Source organism: Suricata suricatta, chromosome 15 (assembly GCF_006229205.1).
Source record: "Suricata suricatta isolate VVHF042 chromosome 15, meerkat_22Aug2017_6uvM2_HiC, whole genome shotgun sequence".
Lineage (NCBI taxonomy): Eukaryota > Metazoa > Chordata > Mammalia > Carnivora > Herpestidae > Suricata > Suricata suricatta.
In genome coordinates this window covers 22,268,842-22,279,497 of record NC_043714.1, presented here as the reverse complement: position 1 = coordinate 22,279,497, position 10,656 = coordinate 22,268,842, and the positions used below count along the sequence as shown (strand labels likewise).

Here is a 10,656-nt window from a genome sequence, read left to right as displayed (position 1 = left end):
AAATCAGGGCGCATGATGTCTCCAGCTTTTTTATTTCTTCTCAAGAGTGCTTTGGCTAGTCAAGGTTTCTTGTGGTTCTGTACAAATTTTAAGGATGTTTTCTATTTCTGTGAAATAGAAATTTTTTAATTGGCACAGGATCTGAATAGACATTTTCCCAAAGAAGACATCCAGATGACAAACAGTCATATGAAAAGATGCTCAAGGAGATGCAAATCAAAACTACATGAATAGTCAAGGAGATGCAAATCAAAACCACAATGAGATATCTGCTCACACCTCTTAGAATGGCTATTATCCAAAGGACAAGAAATAACAAGTGTTCACAAGGATATGGAAAAAAGGAAACCCTCATGCACTATTGGTGGGATGTAAATTGGTGCAGCCACTATAGAAAACAGTATGGAGCTTCCTCAAAACTTAAAAATAGAACTACACTCCTTGCAGATCCTGTGCCAGAGTCGCACATAACTGGCATTGCCTTCTTCCCACAATTCTTACAGAAGTTGCTCTCTGGACACAATGGCAACTCTTAGGGACAAACTGATGTCACCAATGTAGAAGAGGCAACCATCCCAAACAAGATCACTGTAATGGGTGTTGTACAAGTTGGTATGGCATGTGTCATCAACATTCTGGGACAGTGGCTCATGACCTTACCCTTATCTATGTTTTGGAAGATAAACTCAGAGGAGAAATGATGGATCTGCAACATGGGAGCTTAGAAGCTTATTTCTTCAGACACAAAACATTGAGGGAGATAAAGATTACTCTGTGCCTACCAATTCTAAGGTTGTGGTAGTAATTGTAGGAGTCGGCCTGCAGGAAGAAGAGTGCCATCCCAGTCTGGTGCAGAGGAATGTTAATGTCTTCAAATGCATTATTCCTCAGATAGTCAATCACAGTCCTGATTGTATCATAACCATGGTTTCCAACTCAGTGGATATTCTCATATGTGTTACCTAGAAACTAAGTGGACTATCCAAGCACCACATGATTGGAAGTAGGTATAATCTAGATTCTGCTAGATTTTGCTGTTTTATGGCTGAAAAAGATAGTATTTATCCCAGAAGCTGTCATGGATGGATTTTGGAGAACATGGTCACTCAAGTGTAGCTGTGTGGAGTCAAGTGAATGTGGCATCTTCTCCAAAAACTAAATCCAGATATGGGAACAGACAATGACAGTGAAAATTGGAAGGAAGTGCATAAGATGGTGATTGAAAGTGCCTACAAAGTTGTCAAGCTAAAAGAATATACCAACTGAGCTAAATGTGGCCAATCTCATTGAATCCATATTGGAAAATCTACCCAGGATTCCTCCAGTGTCAAGAATGGTGAAGGGAATGTATGGCATTGAGAACAAAGTCTTCCTGAACCTTCTGTGTATCCTGAATGATAGTGGATTAACCAGTATTATCAACTGGAAGCTGAAGAATGATGATGTCATTCAGCTCAAGTAAAGTGCACATACCTGTGGGACATCCAGAAGGATCTAAAAGGCCTGTGAGTTCTGGCCTCTAGGCTATAGAAATTTAAAACTACGATGTGCTTAATGGTGAGCCTTTAGTTTTTCATCCATTTACATGAATCACAGTTTGCTTTTATCTTCCTAAATATATGAAGCTGGACTCAAAGAATCAGAGCCCATGCTTGGTTGAGTACTTCCAAGAGAGCCCTTGTACAAACAAAATTAACTATTATAGTGTGCTTCTGAAAAATAAAAATAATAAAATAATAAAAATAGATCCCATATGATCACACAATTCCACCTCTGGGCATTTATCCAAAGAAAACAAAAACACCAACTCAAGAAGATATTTGCACCTCCGTGTTCATTGCAGCGTTATTCACAATAGCCAAGACCGAAACAACCTAAGGGTCCACTGATGGATGAATGATAAAGAAATTTTGCCATGTACACATAATAGAATATTATTTAGGCATAAAAAAAGAATAAAAACTTGCCATCTGTGACAAGATGGATGGACCAAGAGAGTATTATGCTAAGTGAAATAATCCAGACAGAGAAAGACAAATACCATATGATCTCTCTTATTTGTAGAATCTAAAAAACAAAAAACAAAACAGTACTAGTGCATAGATACAGAGAACAGATTGGTGGTTTCTAGAAATGGGGGGTGGGGGGTGAGGGGAGGAAATGGGCGGAGGGAGTAAAAAAAAAAAGAGTACCAATTCCTATTAGTAGAGAATTGCACTGTGGGCACTAAATTTCTGCTGGGGTGTCATTGTTCCTAGGCCCCTTCAACTAAAAGAGTTAGGAAAAATATAGAAATCAAAAATTTAACTAATGCCAATTCCAGTATATCTTATAGGGCTATTCTTCTCACTGTCCATATTTATATATCCTTTCTTATGTAATGGGGACCCTAATTCCCAACAAACCAATATATTTATTCCTTTGGTCAATCCTACAATACACACACAGTAGCTTTAGAATTGCTATTTGTACTCTACTTTGTGGGGGGAAAAACTACTAAGAAGAACAGTGTATATTATTGTATAGTCAAAAGTTACTTGGATTCATTCTTTTTTTTTCCCTCTTCAATGTGGATATGACATTCATTTAAAAATATAGTTGGCTTTGTGTGTTTCTATTTACATTCCACTTTAGGAATTTTTTTATCCTTGATTTCTTTCACTTCAAAATACCTAGAACATTTGGGGCGCCTGGGTGGCTCAGTCGGTTAAGCGTCCGGCTTCAGTTCAGGTCATGATCTCACGGTTCGTGGGTTCAAGCCCCATGTCAGGCTGTGTGCTGACAGCTCAGAGCCTGGAGCCTGCTTCGGATTCTATGTCTCCCTCTTTCTCTCTGACCCTCCCTTCCTCACACTGTCTCCCTCTGTCTCTCAAACATAAATACAAAACATTAAAAAATTAAAAAGATATCTAGAACATTAACATAACTCAAAGTCAAACGTATATTAAAAGGTGTGGTCAGAGAAATGTTACAACTGCCTGTATGGTTTTCATGTCTCCTCTACACACCCTCTGCATCATTCACTAAGTTCATTACATTTTGGTTAGTGAAAATCAGCAGACATATGCATTTTCTTTAATTTCTCCTTCTCTCTTCAACAATATACTACACATATACTTCAGCAACCTCCTGTTTTCACTTACTCTATCTTGGAAACCACTTCCTATCAGTTGTAAAGATCATCCTACCCTAAAACCTGATAGTATGTATGTGACAAAATTCATACAACCAGTCTTCCATGTTTGACAATTAAGGTACTTTCCAATATTTTGCAACTACAAGTAATGCTGCAATGACTCGCCTTGGGTGTTTATTTTTGTATTGTTAGAGGCGTGTGTTCCTGGTGAATTTCTAGAAGTAGGGGGCTGGGTTTGTTAGGCATTGCCAAATTCCCCTTGGTAGGCGAGGCATAATTTGCCTTCCTTGTAGCAATGTTTCCTTCTAGCCTTGCCAACAGAATATATCATCAAGCTTTCGAATCTTCGCCAATCCAAAAGAAGAAATGGGGAATTTCAGTGTAGGTTTTTTCCCAGTGCAGTTTTAATTGGATTTTTTAAAGTAAGTTTGAACATCTTTTTATACGTTTAGAGGCTATTTTATATAAATAATTCATGAACTGATTCTCTTCATAAAACCTTGAAGCACTACGGACGAGTCCCTGCTAACCATCACCCACCATCTGGTCCCCTTTTCCTTTACCCGAGGATAACTACTGTGATCAATTTGTGTATATTCTTCCAGTTTTGACCTAATGTCTTTATATACGAATATATGTCCCTGTAGAAAGTACACCCTATACTTTGGTATGTTTTGGTTTTTTTCAATGTACCATACTATACATGTCTATCTATGGCTTAATTTTGTTTTTTTTTTTTTTACAAAGAAGTAAAACACTTTAATACCTCAATGATTCCAATGTTTTAAATTACAGTGTACTAGATATTTGTTTTAATATTTTTCCATCTCCCTATATGCTTACAACCAGCAGAGTTTCTAATGTTTTGACTAAAATTGTTTATTGTGATAAAATTCATATAAAATTACCATTTTAACCAGGGACGCCTGGGTGGATCAGTTGGTTAAGCATCCAACTTTGAGTCAGGTCATGATCTTGCAGTCTGTGGGGTCAAGCCCTGCGTCAGGCTCTGTGCTGACAGCTCAGAGCCTGGAGCCTGCTTCACATTCTGTGTCTCCCTCTCTTTCTGCCCCTCCCGTTCACACTCTATCTCTTCCTCAAAAATAAATATTTTAAAAAATTATAATTTTAACCATTTTTAAGTGTACTGTTAAGTATATTCACATTATTGTGGGACACCTGGGTGGTTCAGTTGGTTAAGCTCATAACTTTGGCTTAAGTTATGATCTCACGGTTTGTGAGTTCAAGCCCCATGTCAGGCTCTGTCTGACTCTGTGCTAACAGCTTGGAGCCTGGAGCCTGCATCAGATTCTGTGTCTCCCTCTCTCTGCCCCTCCTCCACTCGTGTTAACTCTCTTTCCCTCCCTGTCTCTCTCTCCCAAAATTAAACATTAAAAAGAAAGTAGATTCACATTTAAAAGAGATCTCTAAAACTTTTCATTTTACAAACCTGAAAATCTGTATGCATTAAATGCTTCCCCTTTTACCCTGACGAAGTTCTTGGTAACTACCATTCTACTTTCTGTTTCTTGACTACTTTAGGTAACTCATATAAGTAAAATCATATATTTGTCTTTTTGTGACTGGTTTATTTCACATAGCATATCCTCAAGGTTCATCAATGTTGTACAGTTGGCAGAATTTCCTTCCTTTTTGAGGCTAAATAATATTCCATTTTATGTGTATACTACATTTTGTTTATCCATTCATTTGTTGATGACATTTGGGTTGTTTCCACTTCTTGACTATTTTGAAAGCTGCTGCTATAAACATGGTATGCAAATGTCTCCTTGAGACCTTACTTCCAATTCCTTTGGATATATATATCCAGAGGCAGGATGGTTGGATTATATAGTGGTTTTCTTTTAATTTTTTAAAGGAAACTGTTTTCCATAGCAGCTACACCATCTTATAATCTCACCAACAGTGCACAAGAGTTCCAGTTTCTCCTCATCCATAAACAACACTATTTTTTTTGATAGCAGCCATCCTAATGGGCATGACATGATATTTGATTTGCATTTTCCTAATGATTAGTGATGTTGAGAATCTTTTCATATGCTTATTGGCCATTTGTATATCATTGGAGAAATGCCTATTCAAATCCTTCGCCCATTTTTTAATTGGATTATTGGATGTTCTTTTTGTTGAGATGTAGGATTTCTTCATATATTCTGGATATTAACCTCTTTTCTAATAAATGATTTGCAAATAGTTTTGACGGTTCCTTAGGTTGCTTTTTCACTTTGTGCATTGTGTCCCTTGATACAAAACATTTTTAAGTTTGATATAGTTTCATTTGTCTATTTTTGCTTTTATTGCCTGTGGTTTTGGCATCATTCCAAATAAAGCATTGCCCAGTCCAATCTCATGAAGCTTTTCCTATATGTTTTCTTTTGGAGCTTTATAGTTTCAGGTCTTACATTTAAGTCTTAAATATATTTTGAATTAATTTTTGTACATGTCTGATTTAATTATTTTGCATGTGGATATCATTTTCCCAGCACCATCAGTTGAAAATCTTGTCCTTTCCACGTTGAGTAGCCTTGGGATCCTTGTTGCAGATCATTTGGCCACATACACAAAGAGTGATTCCTAGTCAATTTTATTCCATTGGTTTACTTGTCTGTCTTTATGCCAGTACTACACTGTCTTGATTACTGTTGCTTTGTGATGTTTTGAAATCAGTCACTGTGTGTCTTCTAATTTTATTCCTTTTCAAAATTGTTTGGCAATTTGAAGTCCTTTGAGATGCCATATTAATTTTAGGATGAATTTTGCAGCTTAACTTTTTAATTCACCAGTATTGCTTTATTTATCCACATTAGTACAAATACGTCTACATCTACCTCATTCTTTTAAACTGCTGTATAATGTGTATTAATGGCACTACAATTTCCATTGAACATTATCCAAAATGACTGTCACTTCCATTATTCCCGATTTTCACTGACCTTGACTGGAATTTTCTAAATGTTCCTTTAATTTTAAATAAGTCAATGGGCTTAAGTGATTAATAATAAAAGCATTCTTTTTTTTAAAAATTATATTTATTTGTTTTGGAGAGGAAGAGTTAAGGTGCAAGCGGGGGAGCAGCAGAGAGAGAGGGAGACACAATCCAAAACAAGCCCCCGGCTCTGAGCTGTCAGCACAGAGTGCAAGGTGGGGCTCGAACCCACCAACCGCAAGATAATGACCTGGGCCAAAGTCAGACACTTAACCAACTGAACCACCCAGGCATCCCTTCAAGCATTATTTTTAATGTCATTTTAGCTGAATATAAAAATCAATATGTACTCAATATTAAAATAATTGATGCTGAGGGTGCCTGGGTGACTCAGTTGGTCAAGCGTCCAACTTCGGCTCAGGTCATGATGTCACAGTTTGTGGGTTCGAGCCCCAAGTCAGGCTCTGTGCTTATGGCTCAGAGCCAGGAGCCTGTCTTCAGGTTCTGTCTCTCTCTCTCTCTGCCCCTCTCCTACTCATGCTCTGTTTCTCTCTGTATCAATAATAAATAAACATAAAAAAATTTTTTAAATTGATGCAGAAAAATACAAGGAGTAAATCTAAAATATCTATAACCCTGCCAAAATGACAGGTAACAGATTACAGATAGGAGGAATTTATAGTACAGAGATTAAATCTTAGATCCTCCTCCAAAGATGTGACCTGTGGCAAGTTACTTAATTTCACTAACCTTATTTTTCTCACCTTTAACATTAAGACAATAATATCTACCTCTTGGAAGTTTCGTGAGAATCAAATGAGTTAATACTTAGGATACAGTGTAGCACTATATTGTATATCTATGCTATAGATTCTATAGGGAAATGTATGACTAAATTATAGAATAGTCAAACAATAAAAATTTTTATAGTCATTAAAAATAAAAAGGTAGCCAAACTATGGAGAGAGACCAAATGTCCATCAACTGATGAATGGATAGAGTTTTTTTTTAAATCTAAGGAGAAATCTAACTTTAAAAAGAAAAAATAACTTTAAATCACAGAACTACTTTACAAAGCTTCTACCTTTGTTTTTTTCAAAGTTAACAACACCTTGTGAAGAACAATTTCAAATTAAAAATAGCAAAAGCAAATAGGTCACCTAAAACCTTCCAACAATGTTCGTCCTGAAGTAGTGTCAGGAATGCCTGGGCGGCTCCGTTGGTCAAGCATCCAACTTCAGCACAGTCCGTGAGTTCGAGCCCCACATCAGGCTCTCTGAAGTCAGCACAGAGTCTGGTTTGGAGCTTTTGTCTTCCTCTTTCTCTGCCCCTCCCCTGCATGTGCTCTTAATCTTTCTCAGTAATAAATAAACTTCTTTTTTTTATAAAGGAAAGGTTTACATTAGTGTAGTTCTGCAAAAGAACTTGTGAGATCAATCTGAACCTTCTGGCCTCAAAGAATCAATCTCAGATAAAATACATTTCTTCTGCATTTCCCCGGCTTTTATCAGTGTAGGCTCCTGGCTCATATGAACGTTGGCCACACCAGCTTTCGTACACAGAATAGCAATTCACATAAATCTTTTAGCCTCAGCTGCCCAGGGCTATACAAGTAAACCATTACACCCATGGTCTTTTCTTAATTCCTAAAGGAAATCAATGGTAAGGTGAAAAGACTATTCCACAAACTGTGGGGTTTTCCATTATATGTTCATAATGGTGTAATAAACTAGTCAAAATATCAGATTTGCTATTTTCAGGATGTCCTTGAATTATGTGTGTAGATCAAGGAGAACTTTCTAAAAACATATTTACTAACATACTTTCTATAAGCATTTGTAAAAGAGATGAAAATTAAGAAGAACAAAGGATGCAATTCTATTTGTTTTTTAAGTTTATTTATTTATTTTGAGAGATTGGGGGAGAGATGAGTGTAAGCAGGGGAGGGGAAGAGAGAGGCGGGAGAGAGAGAATCCCAAGCAGGCTCCATGCTCAGTGCTGGGGCTTGACACAGGGCTCGATCCCATGACAATGAGATCATGACCATAAGCTCATGAGCTGAGTTAATATCAAGAGTTAGATGCTTAACTGACTGAGTCACCCAGGGGCCCCCAAAGGGTGTAATTTTAAAATAGCTTCAGAAAGATAGCACAATGTAACAACTGCAAATTACTTTTCACTTTCACAAATGAAATTTATTCTTCCATAAGCAATGTAGAAATCCCTAAGAACAATTCTGTAAAGCTCAATTGAGGAATTCATTGAAAGGTGAAACCAATCATTTGGGGGGGAAGGGAAATATATTGATAGGAGAGATATGAAATTATAAAATAATTCAGGCACAAGAAAAACTTTCCACTCCATAAATTTTTTTTCTTTATATGGTATGGAATGAATTAAAATCTAGGATTAATTAAGCCAGTTAGGATATTTAAAATACAGTGAAGAAATTAAATGTGCAATTATGTTGAAAAATCCTGAAATTATTCCAAGAGAAAGAATACAAGATCAACATCTAAGCTAAAGTTCTATCATTAACACTTTATGAACAATGGAAGATTAGTAATAAATAATAACTAAAAGAGTAGTGTCTGATAATTTTATAAAATTGTCTATTAGGTGGTGGTGCTATAGAAAGATACTTTCTGGGTCACTGATACCATGAAGAGTCATTTTGACCATCCAGACCAAGGCCAGATAAAAGGTTCCAGGTCTTCAAGGTATCAGTACCAGATGAGAGAGAAATATGCTTCTATTTTACTTAAGTCACTGCTATATAGGGTCTTTGTCCCAGGAGCCAAATTTGTATCCTGACTAATACTGATAACGTTGGATTGACATGACAAATGTTGAGGTTTTTTTTTTTTCATCTGCTAAACAAAAGATCATACCTCCAAAACATGGTGATCTCACCAAGACATTACGATCTAGTCAGGTGGCCTTCCTCTTGGACGTTTCTTTCCAAAGCCATCTCCTACACTCAAGAAATGCTTGTAAGTGTGCTGTCAATGAAATCAGGATGGACCTCAGCATTCAAAAATCAAACTAAAATACAGCTAATGAGACAGAGCATTTATATGTACAATAGTTCTCCTTATCTGTAGTGGACACCTTCCAAGACTCCCAGTGGATACCTGAAACAAAAAATAGTATCAAACCCTACAAATACTGTGTATTTTCCTATGCATACATACCTATGATAAAGCTAAATTTACAACTTAGGCACAGTAAGAGATTAACAACAAAAATTAATAATAAAATATAGCAATTATAACAATACACTGTGATAAAAGTTACGCATGTGTGGCCTCTCTCTCTCAAATATTGTATTGTACTGTACTTACCCTTCTTCTTGTGATGATGTGAGATGACAAATTATCTGTGTGGTGAGAAGAACTGAGGGGAATAACTTAGACATCACAACGTAGCCGTAGGTTACTGAACCAGAAGGAGGATCATCTGCTTCTGGACCACATTTGACTGTGGGGAACTGAAACCATGGAAAACTAAACTACAGATAAGAGAGGCTATTGTACCTCATAAAATCCCTCACTATTGCGTTAAAGTTAGCTCCTCCTTCATATTGTCCTATTTATTTTTGTGACATCATGATGCTTCCTCTTCAGAAATCTCAGAGTTATCTGTGAATTCTTCTCCTTTTCTCCTATAATAAGCAGTGGCTGCATTTGTTAGGACTGTATTTGGCTGCATAAGCCACCTAAGGCAGCTTAACAAAATACAAGTATATTTTCCTTTGAAACCAGAAGACAGGAATAGGCATTCTGGAGCTGGAATGGCATCCAAGTCAATGACAATATCAGAGAGTCAGGCTCCTGGTTTTTAACTACCAATCTTTGTGACTTTCATAGAGCTTGAAAGATGGTGCCTCCTCTCTGACACCTTTTGTGTTTGTCTTAGCCTAGGAAACAGAGCCCAAGGCCAGGTAGAAGTACTGATGCTTTATTGGGTGATATAATCCCCAAGCATAGAAAAATAAACAAAACAAAGTCCCTTCCCCAGGGAATACATTTTAGGGAAGGAATTCGAAAATAACGAAATAAATAGATATATAAACTAGACAAGGTGACAGAAAGTAATAAGAATTCTATTTTATATACTGTCAGGGAAGGACATTCTGAGGAGGTTGTATTTGAGCAGAAACTTGAGTGAAAAAAGGAATGTTATGCAAATATCTGGAAGGTGTACATTCCATGGTCAAGGAAGGGTGATTGCAAGGGTCTGAGATAAGAATGTACTAAACATATTGAAGGAAGAGAACGGAGAACGTGTGGTTGGAACCAAATGGAAGATACCAGGAGAAATCGGCCATCAAATTGAAAGGTGGTCTTTTGGGACTAGATGGTGTCAGGTCTTATGGGCCAGATTGAGAGATTTCATTCTAAGGATGATTACATAGGCCAATGGAGGGCTTAGGGAATGAGACACAAAGTAGAAGAGTAGACATCTCTAAGAAGGCAATTGCAGGGTCCAAGAAGAGAGAGTGTGTTGGATGTGGTGAGATGAACATGGAGGTCAAGAAGAAGCAGGGCTTGTACTCAGAGGCTGGATTTCA

General features: G+C 37.0%; 1 pseudogene; it reads left to right on the top strand.

The window, feature by feature from the left end:
* The first annotated feature begins 522 nt into the window (after positions 1-522).
* Positions 523-1,509, top strand: LOC115279203 (annotated as a pseudogene).
* The last annotated feature ends 9,147 nt before the right edge of the window (positions 1,510-10,656 follow it).